Genomic DNA, 16,401 nt, shown 5'->3' with positions numbered 1-16,401 from the left:
ATATATATATGTATGTATATATATGTGCACACAGACATACAGACATACACACCACACACACACACATTCTTGCACACACATACACACATGTAATTTCTTTCTTGTTGTTAAACTTTACACATACCATACTGTGGTATTTTTTTTTTTGCACACATACAGATGCACAGCTATTATTTCAGCTCACATATTGCAATATTGATATAGTGCAGTGTGGTGTATGTTGCTGGTGTGTGATGTTGGTGTGGTGGTGGTGGTTGTGGTTGTGGCGGTGGTGGTGGCGGTTGTGGTGGTGATGGTGGTGGTGGTCTAGTGTGGAGCTGTATTAGAGTGTGCACTTATTTCCTTCTCCAAGAAAGGCTTTTATGCAAACTTATATCATCACTGTAACCTATGCAATCTACATATGCAGTTATCTGCATTTCAGTTTTGTATATTGTAAATATGCATAAATATACATTGTATGTGTGTATATTTATAGCTGTTTTTCTATTTATCTACACACACACACATTCACACACACACACACATACTCACACACACACTCACACACAGAGAAACACACCTACATGCATACACACATAAAATTATTATAATGTTATGCAGATTGAATGAACTAAAAACAACTAAAGGTGTACATAGCAAAATGAATATATATTATGTAACTGGAAGACAAATTGAACTATGATATATATAGACTTGCCAGACAAAATTCACTAAGTACAAGGAATGTTTTTAATCTTTTTTTTCTGAATTGGCTGGAAGGTAGAGTGTGCCCATGACTTATTGGGGCAGAATCTCTGAGATTGTTTGAAGGAAGATATCCTCCAATCAATCACCTGTTGGACTTCTATGAAAGCAGTTGAGAGCCAGCTGGTGGCAAGCCCATTGTCAGACTTTAGTGCCTGGGGATACTTCAGAATATTCTGGGTGGGCACAAATTTGTAATAATACTAAAGTGGAATTTCGAAATAAGTGTATCACTGTAAACTTGAGGGTGCATCATTGAATAGCAAGGGGGCAGTGCCATTCAGTGCGTCTCCTTAGTGACAGGTATGGCCAGTGGTGTTACACTGGACATACATTGAATCTGAGCAGGTAAGGAGAAATTTAAACTCAGAACACAAAGGGAAAGAATAACTATCAAAAGATGTTCTATCCAGCACTACAAGGTGCTAAGCTTTGTTGTGATGCAGTGGATTGTATATCTTAGTGGCCCTGAGAGCTATGCAAACAAAGTGCAAGCTCCTTGTAAAGTTTCCCATGCTGGACAGGTCAAAGGATAGAGGCAACACTAATATGGACCTCCTCTTCCTAGAGGTAAAAATGAGTTTGCATTGGGTCAACACCTCTGCCTATAATAAAGCAAAGTTCCAGAGACACTGATGTCAGTTCAAAAGCATCAATACCTGTGAGAAATGTTTTGCTTCTCTCAGTCAACAGTGAATTACCTACTTCAAGATAAATGGTAGGGATCCAACTGGAACAAAGCAGAAAGGACAGTTCTGAGTTGAGATCAGAGATGAAAAACGTTGTCAAGGCTTATGCTCCATAGGGAGTGAAAGGCTTGCCTAAAAACGCCCTGGTACTATTTATGTTTGAAAGTGATTTAAATTAAAAACTTTCATCAAAATTTCATGCTAAATAAGCTTAATGACCTTTTCTACAATAGGCACAAGGCCTGAAATTTTGGAAGAGGAGGCTAGTCAATTACATCGACCCTAGTGATTATCAGCTGGTACTTATTTCATTGACTCCAAAAGGCCGAAAGGCAAAGTTGACCTCAGTGGGATTTGAATGCAGAACTAAAGACAAAAGAGAGCAGTTAAGCATTTTGCCTGCTGTGCTAATGATTCTGCCTGCTCACTGCCTTAAACAAGCTTAATAATGACAAAGATATTTTATTAAATTATGCATTATTTTGAAAGTTTAACCAAAACAAAGGCAGTGTATTTCAGTTAAAATATAATAACAGAAGGGTAAAGTAAATAAGTATCCCAACCAGCAGTCTTTCAATTCCACCAGACCAGTGATCTTGACTGGTTCCTTATTTACTGATCTTAGAAATATGAAAGGTAAAAGTAACCACTGTATGATTTAAACTCAGAATACAAAGAGCTGAAATAAATTAAATGATGTAAAGCAGCAATTTCTCATACTTTAATGACATCTGCCAAAATGCTGCCTTAATATGTTGTAATGGCATCGAGCTGAAATTTATTCTTTATACACAGAACTAACTTACAGCAAAGTATCTTAGCAAGTTTATATTTGACCTATATGTAGAGCAATAAATGATAAATATGTCATAAAATTCAAAATGTATTTCAATACCTTGTTTTTACAGATTTATAGCTCCAGGTATAGGCTAAATATCAATTTATTGGCAGACTTAGCAATATGGTAATGAGTCAGAAAGAGGAAAAAGATTCCAGTTCATATATATTTCAGCATAATACATTCCATCATTGCAGGTGTACACAACCTAGCCTAATATGACTAATTATGTCTTCTAGTGCAGAATGCTTCACTTGTTTTGTTTATACATACATACATACATACATACATACATACATACATACATACATACATACATAGACACATATACAGAGGCTCTCCCCACCCAACCCACCAAAATATATACACACTATAACAGCTGATAACTCATTAAATTTTCGTTCCTTTATAGACTTAACCCTTAGAAATAACGAAGATAGCCAGACTAAGCTTTGAACAGTGCTATTGAAAGTTTGAAAATGTAGTGATTGATTGACTGCTCGATTGATTGATTGATTGATTGATTGGATGATTGGTTGATTGGTTGATTGGCTGGTCAGTTGGTTTGTAGATAGGTAAATAGATAGATACAACACTACATGTGTGAAATTGATGACCTCTCTGTGGGCCTTTTCATAACTATTAGATGTATCCAAGATCCATAACATTTGAACTTCTGACTTCCCAATTCCATACTGGACTGGCATCCATTGCTAGTGGAGTGCTAAGAGTACCATATGAGTGAGATCGTTGCCAGAGCAACAAGCTGGCCTTCGTGCCGATGGCATGTTAAGCACACCATTCGAGCGTGATCGTTACCGCATCGCCTTACTAGCACTTGTGCTGGTGGCACGTGATATATTCGAGCAAGGTCATCGCCAGTGCTGCTGGACTGGCTCCTGTGCTGGTGGCACATAGAAAGCACCATTTGGGCATGGCCGTTGCCAGTACCACCAAACTGGCCCTCATGCCGGTGGCACGTAAAAGCACCCACTACACTCTCGGAGTGGTTGGCATTAGGAAGGGCATCCAGCTGTAGAAACTCTGCCAGATCAGATTGGAGTCTGGTTCGCCAGACCTCAGTCAAATCGTCCAACCCATGCTGGCATGGAAAGTGGACGTTAAATAATGATGATGATGATGATGATGATATATATATATATGTGGTGCCCTAGCATGGCCGCAGCCTTTGGGCTAAAACATTTTTAAGGATTTAAGGATATATATATATACATACATACACTCATACATGCATGCTTGGATGTGTGCATACATATATGCATACATGCATACATATATACATACATACATAGAAGAACAGGAAATATCAACCAAATACCTCATGCACGGAAGGGAATGGGATACAGGAAAAGCAGTAAAATGTGACAACTGATGCAGACTTTGTGGAGTTCACACTGAAGATATCATCCACATCATAAGCAGTTGTCCGAAAATGTCATCACGGTATTATCTACCATTGAGACATGATGTTGTAGCTAGGACACTCTATAATAAAATCTGTCAGAAATATAACCCCAAGGACAAAGAAATAAGAATCCATAGTATGGTGGAAGCCATAGCCACTCATAATATAAAGGAGTACTGGTGGAAAATCCCAGTGAAACCCTCAATAAAATGTAAGCACAACAGACCTGATATAATGATTTGGGACAGAGAAAAGAAATTGTCTACAGTTGTGGAAATTAACTGCCCAGATGTTGTTAACATAAAGCTGAAGATAAGTGAAAAAGAAATACTTATGCTGAAGTATTGAGGAATCTACTGCTATTCTATCCAGATTACAAGTTTTGATTTATACCTGTAATTATTGGAGCAGTGGGATATGTAACACACTACCTAAATACCAATCTTGAGAAACTAGGCTTCTCAAAACCAGAAAGGAGAAAGCTAATTTGAAGACTACAGATCTAAATCATCACTGGAACTGTAAAAATCAGTAAAACTTTCCAGAAGTTTATCATTTAAGTATATATGAGCAGGTAAAGATATGCAAGTATATGCATAAATTTGCATATCTTGACATGCCCCAACAATTACACATAGACACACACACACACACACACACACACACTTATACACATATACACATATATCTATCTACATACTCACACACACATACATATATACATACACATACATATACACAGATATACATACGCACACATATATATATACAAAAAAGCATTGATACACTTTGATACAGACATACACACATAGATATATACATATGCATACATATATATATAAACTTATGTGCATATACATACACATATATACACACATACATACCTACATACACATACACATGTATATGCATACATACACGCACATACACTCATATACACACACATCCACAGATAAATATCTCCTCCGGTTCACATGCTCCCACACCTCTGCCCATGCACCCACCACCATCATCATCATCATCGCCATATGTCAACTAGATGTCATATTTATATGTGGGTGTGTATGTATATGTGTGTATGTGTGTGCATATGTGTGTATGTAGTTATGTATGTGTGTATATATGTGTATGTGTATACATATAGGTTTATATCATCATCATCATTTAATGTCCGCTTTCCATGCCAGCACTGGTTGGATAATTTGTATATATGTGTATGCATATATATGTGTGTATATGTATATATATATATGTGTGTGTGTGTGTGTGTGTGTATGTTTATGAGTGTGTGTGTATGTAGAAAGAGAGAGAGAAAGAGAGAGTGAGAAAGAAAGAGGGAGAGAAAGAGGAATGTATATATATATATATTTTGTTTATTATATGTAGGGAAATAAATATGCTACCATGATCTTCCCCACCTCCTCTCCCAAACCAAAATACATGTAAAAAATCACTTCTATCAACAAACATTTTTATCAAAAGACATGTATCTTACCTTTCATTAGCACCACCAACCCAGACACACATCTAAAACAGAAAATGACTAAAAGTAAGAATTTGGAAAAACATCTGGTCATTAGATTTTTGATGAAAGGTCAACTATTCATATGGCTTCACAAAACACTCCTTTAACACACCAGCACATTCCAACTCCACCCCAATGAAGTATCTTGTGTTGACCAGTCACTACTTTCAGCTATCATTCATCAACAGTCTTTCCCTCCCACACTGATTAACAAACCCCAACCCCACATCCTCAAATTAAAAATCCTCAAATCCTCAGATCTGTTTGACAACAAATGTGAGAAAGTTTTCCAAGGAAGTTAACAAGAAAATTCTTTTTTAAAAATTCTCCACACTCAAGTTAACAAAGAACTTACTAGATATATGAACTAAACTTTATATTATTAAAAAGTTTTTAAATAATAAATTAAACTGATTAGAACTACCAGTAGTCAGTAGTGAAGTCATTATTTTTCTTTTTTCAAATATATATATATATATATAAAATTAATTTAGGGTAGAAAATTGATATTTATCAATTAGAACCAGTGGTCTAGCATATTAAAAAAGAATCCGAAGATTAAAATATTTATATATACCAATTAAGGACTGAACACGAAAAGTGGACAGTCAACATGCTAGATAAAGACGTCAAATCGCCATTCTCCACAAAAGATTATGTTCTCAGATCAAACTCAACACATAACCATAGCAATAAACAAGTGAAAATATACGAAATAAATATTTACCCATGTACTAATTTAGTTTCGGCTGTTATTTTCTGCAAGGAAAAGTGCAGCCATCATCAGCATGGTCCGATATAAAATGCAATTTGCTGGACTAGATGCAAACACGATACCGAAATATCGCGTGCATATTATATAAATTGCATAATTAGTGAACACACATGCAGAAATACACACACACACACACACACACACACACACACACACACACACACACACTCACACACACTTCTTTATGCATATTGATTATATCTACAAGATAACAGAGGCTATTAACTACCTCTAAGGAGACACCAGGGTACTTGATTTCATATGGTTTTTATAGTATACTGCTCCCAGTGGTCTGCCATTTTCAAAACATTTTTTATTGTAAAACACAGTAACAGTTGCATATAAATTTCATTGAAATGGCTCAAACAAAGTGTTTGATTGAACCATAATGTTGAAACTCATAAGTAACTGCCATTTATTCATATGGCATAAAATATACTCAATTCTACATTCATATCAAATTCTATAAAACACAATGTATTAAATCAGTGAACACACCCTCTGTGATTTAAGCACAGGTATGTTGTGATATATACACACATTATATACATATGTATGTATAGATGTATAGATAAATATTTGTAGGTATATATATATATATATATATATATATATATATATATATGTCAGTATGTGTGTATGTGTGTGTGTGTGCATGCATGTGTGTGTATGTGTGTGTAAAGAAAATACATGAAATTATAAACTTCAGTGTAAATAAGAATGTAAAAGAGAGTATTCAATACAGAAAGTAAAGTGTCAAAATACATCCAAAGAGAAGCTTCAAATTTAATGGTTCTGAGTTTCCTGTCTTTAAGCAACCTTTACAAGATGAAAACATGTCTAAGAGACAATTTAGCATGTGAATTTAATTTTGTGGGTGCTAAACTTCACCAAAGATAATTTTAAAAGTTTTCAATTCTAAATATCCATTTATCTCTGTTTGATAAGAAGTTTTTTCAACCCAAAATATTAGACATTATGTAAAGTAATGGCTTATTATTTTGAATTTAAAAAATGTCATAGGACTTGTATGGCATCTGTATTTATAGTCATTCTAATCTAAATAATGCTTCACAAAATGTTTTCTTTCAATTATTCATCATACACACACATATAATGTTAATAACTTGTTTCTTTCAACAAGGTAGAGATTACTTAATGCATATAGTACATTTTATATGTTTATAGTTAAATATCTATGCAACCATTATTTAAAATTTTACACCAACCAGACATTGAAAAAAAGTTTTTATAGAAAGCAAATAAGCAACATATATGACAATGTGCAGTTTGGTATATTTCTGCAATATAACTTCATCTTATTGATACATTGTATTAATGATAATTCATTTTCATAATGGTATTTCTACATGGAGCCTAATATATTTATATCTACTATGTTGAAATAATTCATGGAGGTGTATATTTTATTTTACTCCAATGTATATTTGGCACCACTTTGCTCTGTTTATATAAAGTGTGGTTTGATTTATGACCAATTATTCAAAATTTATAACTTTTGCATATTTTACCATTGTTATCATCATCATTATCATCCTCAATAATAATATCATTAGACTACAACTTGCTCTAAATCATCTGCAGTCAGGGCATCTCTGTCCTCCATTTGGGTTTTGATCATGGTTTTGTAAGTTCCTTCTCTCATGGGTTGGTTCTCTGATAATGACTTGAATGGCCATCAACTCCAGGTGTCTCAGACTGTATCTGAAAAGCTTTTCAAATTCTATTGCTATCTTGTGGGTCAACTGGGACTCAGGCCTAAAGTTACATTTAGAATTTAAACAATACTGATGTTAGTACCTGTTAATTTAAAGAGAAATCTACAAGAATCCCTAATTAGGATTTTCCTTTGTTTAAGTAAAGAATGACCTTGCAATAGAAAAATTTGCTTCACAGCAATGTGACTTTGCATTTCATACCAATGCACATCACTTTGGGTAAATACAATCTACCATTGACTCTGATTGACCAACATATTCCAAGTTAAATTTATAAGATGGAAACTGTATTAATACAGTACAAGTACAAGGGTCTATTCCAGTTTTAGTTGGGGAGAACTAATTCCATTATACAGTGTTATGCCACCACTTGGACATTAGCTGCCTTTACTGGAGCTGATTCCGGTGTTAGCATTCAGGTTATGTGGTTTGAGGAAAACTTGCCCCTTTTCTGTCATCTGTTATGGATGTCCAGAGAAGCATTATGTCTTTGCTTCATAGACTAAACTATTAAGAGAGTATGGATGCCCAATTAAATAGAATGGCTGACTAAAGGCAGAGAGATTAGGAATTCGTATGTTGTCACATTTATAGCATGTTACATTTATAGCAAAGACAGTGGATTATCAAACTACTCATTTCATTTAATTGTAAACAGAGGGAACTCCAGACAGTGTGATGTCATCACATCACTGACAGTGTTCTGTAACCCTTTAGCATCTAAACTGGTCATGCCCAGCCCAAATATTTTACCTTGTTTTATGCTAAAACTGGTCATATCCAACCTTTTGTCATTCTAAAAATAAACAGTCACATCTTCAAAATCTTAAAGCTATTAGATAATGCATGATTAATTCAAAATAATATGAATAAATAAGCATTATATTTGACAGAGAAATTTAAATGCTAAAGAGATAAGCATGCAGCATTGAGTTCAACTCTTGGTGGGAGTAGTATGACATTGATAGACAATGAGTTTCTTTTAAATTGACTTTTTTCCTTTACTGACAAATTTATTTTGTAAGGCCTTGAATTTTGGGACTCATTTTATTTTGTTAAATGAAAACTGTTTCCTTACTGGTACTTCTTTTATTGCTCTAGAGGTGATAAGACTAAATAGAAATGATAAGTCCAGTACTATCCATGTCTGCTAAACTTTCACACCATCCATTATTAAGTTCAGAGTGTAAGTAAAAGTGTGAAGGTTTCCCTATGTTGAAGTACCTAGTAACTTAGATTAAAGCTTTGACCACTAGTACTTGATGTAAGGTTTCAAAAGAAATGCCATCATATAAAGTTATTGAAGTCTTCATAGTAACTTCAATTTTGTGGTGTCTCATTTGTAAGAAAGATGACTTCATTTATGTGGGTCTTTACTTCATTTATGTGGGTGCTGGCTTTATCACTGTAGTGTTTAATCTGTGTAGACTTTCAATTACAAAGCTCTTCCTCTACACAAGGCTCACATCTACTTCATGAACACATTGTTTATGCAGATCTTCATCTATGCAGATTTTCAATTAATCAGAAATCATTTCATCATTGCAGGCCTTTGTTTATGCAGGAAATATTTTCATCTGTACACTTCCATATCTATGAAGGGCCTTGCTTTTGCCTGGAGAGTTATGTTCACAAATAAAATTGCCTTAAACCAGTATGGTTAAAATACCTCACCAATCTGCAATTCTATTCCAAGGCTATTTATCTTTCATTATAGGGAGACATTACTGAAGAAATACTTCTTGATTGCATGGAAAGAGACTTTATGCCACCAGCTGGGCTGCAGCTGGAAATGAAGTCATTAATTAAAACATTATTAATTAAATACATTTCTTCAATTTTCCCTGTGAGAAAAACACTAGGAATCAGTTAAAACATGAATACTTTTCTAATACAGCTTCAATGTTCTCATTATTGCACACTTATAATTTCACATAAAGTACATAATACAATGGGGATTAAAAGTAGTGTAAGTGTATGGTGCAAATATACATAAGATAATTTGTGCATGTGTGTGTGTGTGTGTGTGTGTGTATGTATGTATGTATGTATGTATGTATGTATGTATGTATGTATGTATGTATGTATGTATGTATGTGTGTGTGTATGTATGTCTGTCTATCTATAGTACTGGAGGTAGAAATACAACCTTTGTCAGTCAGAGTAGGCAGGGTTGTGAAAAAAGCCTGAAATGAAATTCTATTAAGCAGCATCCTTTCTGGGCAAGATCACCTTTTGACCAGTTCCAAAAAAGGCTCAGTATATGTTTGATATCTATTTGCTTGTCAGCCAGCAAAGAATTCCATATCTCCAACACGAATTTCCCCTCATAAGGGCACCAGTTAAACATTTCACTTTTGGAATTTAAGAAAACCTCTTGGTCAAATGAGTTTTTTAGGATCATTGCTCTCTCAACCAAGTTTGCATCATCTGATCCCATTGAGGTATGGTCCAATTTGTTCCAGGAGCTTCCATTTAATCCTGTATAGAATGCTATCTTCTTTTAAATGCTATACATAGCTGACTAATGATATTAAAAAAGACTATGGTTCATTATTTACATTATTTACATTTGACAGATATTTGTCCTCATCTTGTTTGTTGTTAACACAACATTTTGGCTGATATACCCTCCACCCTTCATCAGATGTCTTGGGGAAATTTCGAACCTGGGTTCTCATTCTTAAGGTATTTTTCAATGTTGTTGTTGTTGCTGTTATTATTATTATTATTATTATTATTATTACTGTTATTATTATTATCATCATTATTATTATTATTCAGGTCACTGCCTGGAATTGAACTCGGAATCTTGGGGTTAGTAGCTTGCAGTCTTAACCACTATGCCATATGCCTGTGGCATAGTGGTTAATAATAATAATAATAATGATGATAATAATAATAATAATAATAATAATAATAATAATAATAATAATAATAATAATGATAATAATAGTAATAACAACAACAACATCGAATGTGAATCCAGGTTCGAAATCTCCCCAAGACACCTGATGAAGGCTGGAGGGTATATCAGCTGAAACGTGTTAACAACAAACAAGATGAGGACAAATATTAGTCAAATATAAAGAATGTAAATAATGTATTTAGCCTATTCTTAAATATATATATATAGTTAAATAATAAAGGTAAAAATTAATATTAATTGAATTAATATCAATTTAAACCAGTGCCCTAGCATATTGAAAAAAGATCTGAAGATTCAGAAAAATTATATTACATACATATAAGAGGAATGATCACTAGGTCACACTGAAAATTTGTGGATATTTACGTAGTGGTCAGACCATATGGGGTCTACCTTTAGCATATTAGGAGTCTACCTAGTGGTCATTCCTCTTATATGTATGTAATATAATTTTTCTGAATCTTCAGATCTTTTTCGATATGCTAGGCCATTGGTTTAAATTGTTATTTTTTTTTATTAATATTCATTTTTACCCTTATTATTTAACTATAAATAACCATGTTCTCTAATCAGTGAATTTTGCTACAGAAAATTATTATCTGCAATGTGATTTCTGGCTTCAGCATGCCAAAGCAAATACATTTGAAATATACCCCCAAATAGAATTGATAGAACTGTATACATGTTCTCTCTTGTGAGGACATCTCATCTATAGTTCTGTAAATTATATTTTTGATGGTTACACTGAAGATTTGCGAACATTTATGTAAATGTAAATGGTAACAATGAAACCTGGGTATGTGACTAATCACTAATTTTTGTATCTTTCCATTTGTCTTGCTCACCTTACATTCTGGCATTTACTGAATTTTATTGAGAACAATTTCCCTTAGTGGTCAGACCATATGGGGTCTACCTCTAGCATATTAGGAGTCCACCTAGAGGTAATTCATCTTATATGTATGATATATATATATATATATATATGTATATACACATACATAAAAATTTATCATATAGTGCTGTACAGTAGTATTGCTTCCCAGTAAAACAAGGCACCTTCAGGTTAAAGTATAAATAAGATGGTGGTACAACAATGCACCAATATTTACTGCTATTTTTAGTAACTATTGGTGCATTGTTGTAACACTATCTTATATATATGTGTGTGTGTGTGTGTGTGTGTGTATACATATATGTAAAATTTGAATATCCAATCGTGTTACAATGCTAATGTCTTCATGGATGGTAAATAGGTTGTATGTAGTGCTGAAGAAGGAGCAATAACTCTTGAAATATATATATACATCCATTACTTATTTGCCAGTTTTCGATTGTATTATTTACATAGATGGATTCTTATACAAAATTTTGTAACTTCCAGAACTGACTCTAGTTTCTATAGCAAATCTGTAGAAATAACTTTAGAGGTAATATATATGTATAGTGACTGGAGTAGTATTAATATCAAAAGGCAATTTTTATTTTCAGCCTTAGATGTTGTGTTAGAACACAGAATACTGCATTATTTATCTTGAGAGGACTTCTTATATGAACACATGCTGCATAAAAGTACTCATATATATATTGTTGACAGATGAGTGCTTTTATGTACGATGAATCCATATGAGAGATCTTCTCGAAAGAAATAATACAGTATTCTGTGTCCAAACACAACATTCAAGTTAAGTTGGAGATGAAGATTGCTTTTGATATTTATATAGCTGCAGGTATGGGTGTGTGGTAAGAAGTTTGCTTCCCAACACATGGCTCCAGGTTCAGTCCCATTGTGTGGCACCTTGGGCAAGTGTCTTCTATTATAACCTCGAGCTGACCAAAGCCTTGTAAGTGAATTTGGCAAATGGAAACTGAAAGAAGCTTCTCTTATATGTGTGTGTGTGTGTATCTTTATGCCTGTGTTTGTCCTCTACCATCGCTTGACGAGTGTCGGTGTGTTTACGTCCCTGTAACTTAGCAGTTTGGCAAAAGATACTGATAGAATAAGTACCAGGCTTTAAAAAAAGAGTATGGGGTCGATTCATTCAATTAAGATTCAAGATGCTGCCCAGCATGGCTGCAGTCTTATGACTGAAACAGGTAAAGGATATGTGTGCATATGTGTATATATATATATATATATCAGCATACAGTTTGTTCACTGAAATTATAAACAAAGACACTGGTTTGTTTATGTCCTAAGGTCTTAGTATTTTCTGCTGATGAGACACACAATATCAAACCATCAGTATTCAAGAATCCCTTGCACCAGTGAGCTGAGTGAGTAATGAACACACTTTCATCATTAAAGGGTGAAGTTGTTCCTCTGTAACATACACAATAGTGACAACCATATTTGCATTTGAATCTGTTGGAATGGATTAAGAAGAAAATATGCAAGTTTTTGTTTTAAATCTTGTTGTACTGTAGAACTAATGACTATATTTATATCTATATATGTTTGTATACGTATACATATATATATATGCAACATAGATATGTGTGTGCATGTGTACACTCATATATGCATGTGTGCACACACACACACACACACACACACACTTATATAACTGTTCTCTATAAAAAGAAAGATCTCAGTCAGCAGCATGCGTTCACATTGTAATCTTAATTTTTTTATTGCCAAGTCGTTAATTTCCTTAATGAAGAATATTCAGTAATTAGTAGCTTACTAATCATACACTGTGGTTATGTTGGCAATGGCATTGATGGTAATGGTGGTGCTGGTAGTGGTGAGGGTGATGGTGATGATGCTGGTGGAGGTGGTTTTGATAAGAAGGAGAATAGTGATGGTAAATAATGATGATACTGATTATCTTGATCCTGGTACTAATAGGGATAGGATGGTGATGATGATTATGATGATGATGATGATGATGATGATTGCATTGATAGTAGTGATTACATTTACTATCATCATTGTTGTCATTGTAATGATGATGATGATGGTGATGGTGATGATGATGATGATGATGATGATGAGTCGATGATAGTGGTGGCGTTTTTTTTTCTAGCTTTTTTGCAATTTTTGTCATCCATTTTGAAAATGTTTTGTTTTTCAAGTAGTGAGTTTGATGAATATGCATGATGACTGGGCGTGGTGGGGTGTGGTAAGGTTGGAGAAATATAAGAAAGCTAAAGGGATGGGGAGGAGATATATAAAGAAACAGAAGCAGATGAAAAGTAGAGATGACAGGAGAGGGAGAGACAGAAACACAAAGTGAAAAAGAGAGAGTGGGAGTGAGAGGAAGTGGGAAAGCAAAAAAATGTGAATTGGAAAGAAGCAAAAGAAAAAGGAGAGACAGAGAGATTTCAAAAAAGAGGAAGCAAGATGACTGGGTGAAAAAGAGGGAGTTAATATATGAAGAAAGGGATGGGGAAAAGGAAAAGACAGATAAAGGGAGAGAACAAAGGAGGAAGCAGATAGAAATATATGAAATGAGTGAGAAAGAGAAAGTAAGTGCGTGGTAATGAGAGAGGATTGGAGACAGAAGAGGGCAAGGAATCAAACAAAATGTCCTGTGTCTCTTTACATTCTGAGTTCAAATCTTGCTGAGGTCTTTCATCCCTCTGAGGTCAGTAAAATGAAGTACCAGTAGCATACTGTTGTAGAAACAGACCGAGAGAGAGAAGAGGGATGAAGGGTGAGAAGAGGGAGAGAGAGAAGAGGGACGGAGGGTAAGAAGTGAGAAGTGAGGGTGAGAATGCTCACATATTGCAACTTCCATCTTTCATTTTTTTATATATATCTATATACTAGCAGTATTACCCGGTGTTGCTTGGGTTTGTTTCAGCCCTTTAGAATTGGAATTTTTGAAAAGTAAAAATTTTGCATTATGCAACTTGCTATTCTCTTTAAGTGAACATTTTTCCAGTTGAAATACACCGAAAAATGGTGACACAGCAGTGAAAAATCGTAAAAAATAGGTATTTTCATAGAAAAAAAGCACCTTTTTAATGTAAATAAGTTTTGGTGTTAATATGGTCCGATTTGAATTTTATCTTCTACAGAATGAAGAGCAAGCCTTCTTCTATCATACTCTCAATTTTGGTTAACTTGCGCTGCAGGGTCTCGAAGGAGATAGTGTTAGTTGAAGGCTACCAAACCTTCAACACACAGACAACTTCAGCTTTATATATATATAGAAGATTTGCTACACACTACTTTCCATCCTTAATAATGAAACTTGGTAGATCCAAAAGTTAAATACACAGACACACACACAGATACACACACAGACACACAAGTTGAGTTTTATATATATAGATTTCTCAACGGGTATTTCAGGGGAGAGTTTCAGGGGGTCGCTGGCGATGTATCGTGATGATCAAAAATCCGGCCTGCTAAAATTTGTTTAAAGTGATTCAAACTGCAGACTTAACGCAAAATGGTCACATTTAATTCAAAGCATTAAAAATGTTATGAAAACAATTGGTATGTGTTCACAAAGTCCAAACGATTAATATGAAAAAACCCTCCAGGCTACATCCCGAAAATTCATTTCTTTGCCGAATTTCTACAATGTTTACGGCGATTCGTTTTTATATCTTGATTTTTTTATTTTTCATGCAATTTACGAATGTTTGCACGCGTGGTGAACACAGTTCACGTCAAACAGCTGACTGAGTAAAGTTCACTATTCAATGCATGGAATAAGGCCTAAACAAACACATTATCGATTTTTGCCCTTGTGAGATGAATTTCAGAACAGAGATAGCGCAGTTCAATTTTCATTCGCCTAAACTTTAAGTGACCCATTTTTGGTGGTTCTACGATTTGTTGGCTAGGAGGAGATGTGCCAGGAAGTTAAGCACAAAGACACACAAGTTGAGTTTTATATATATAGATATATAAAGCTGAAGTTGTCTGTGTGTAGCAGATTTGGTAGCCTTCAACTAACACTATCTCCTCCGAGACCCTGCGGCGATAGTTGACCAAAATTGGCAGTATGAGAGAAGAATGCTTGCTCTTTATTCCGAAGTAGATAAAATTCAAATCGGACCATGTTAACACCAAAAGTTATTTACATCAAAAGGTGCTTTTTTTCTATGAAAATCCCTATTTTTTACGATTTTTCACTGCTGTGTCGCCATTTTTCAGTGTATTTCAACCAGAAAAATGTTCACTTAAAGAGAATAACAAGGTACATAATGCAAAATTTTTACTTTTCAAAAATTTCAATTCTAAAGGGTCAAAATAAACCCGAGCAACGCCAGTCGATACTGTTAGCATATATATATATATATATATATATATATATATATATATATATATATATATATATATATTATATATGATATATATATATATTATGTATGTATGTATGTATTATAATATATATATATATATATGTTTGTATGTATGTATATGTGTATATATATAATATATGTATGTATATAATATATGTGTGTGTAAGTGTATATTTATATATATATAATATATACATATATATATATATATATATATATATATATATATATATGCATGTATGTATGTATGTATAAAAAATATATATAAAAATACAAAATGGGACAAGAACGCAAAACACTCAAATGGACGACACAAAAAACGGACGGGTCATTCGAAGCCTCTAATCTTCAGTCAAGAACCGGATCATCCTCGCAATTTCGGCTGATTAATCTTGAGATCGCTCCGATCCGGCCAACCCCAAGGAAAAACTAAGCTGCGAGCATTAGATTTCTTGGAAAAAGGATCGA

Source organism: Octopus sinensis, linkage group LG4 (genome assembly GCF_006345805.1).
Source record: "Octopus sinensis linkage group LG4, ASM634580v1, whole genome shotgun sequence".
Lineage (NCBI taxonomy): Eukaryota > Metazoa > Mollusca > Cephalopoda > Octopoda > Octopodidae > Octopus > Octopus sinensis.
The sequence above is the reverse complement of the archived record's forward strand: the minus strand, read 5'-3'. Positions refer to the sequence as shown.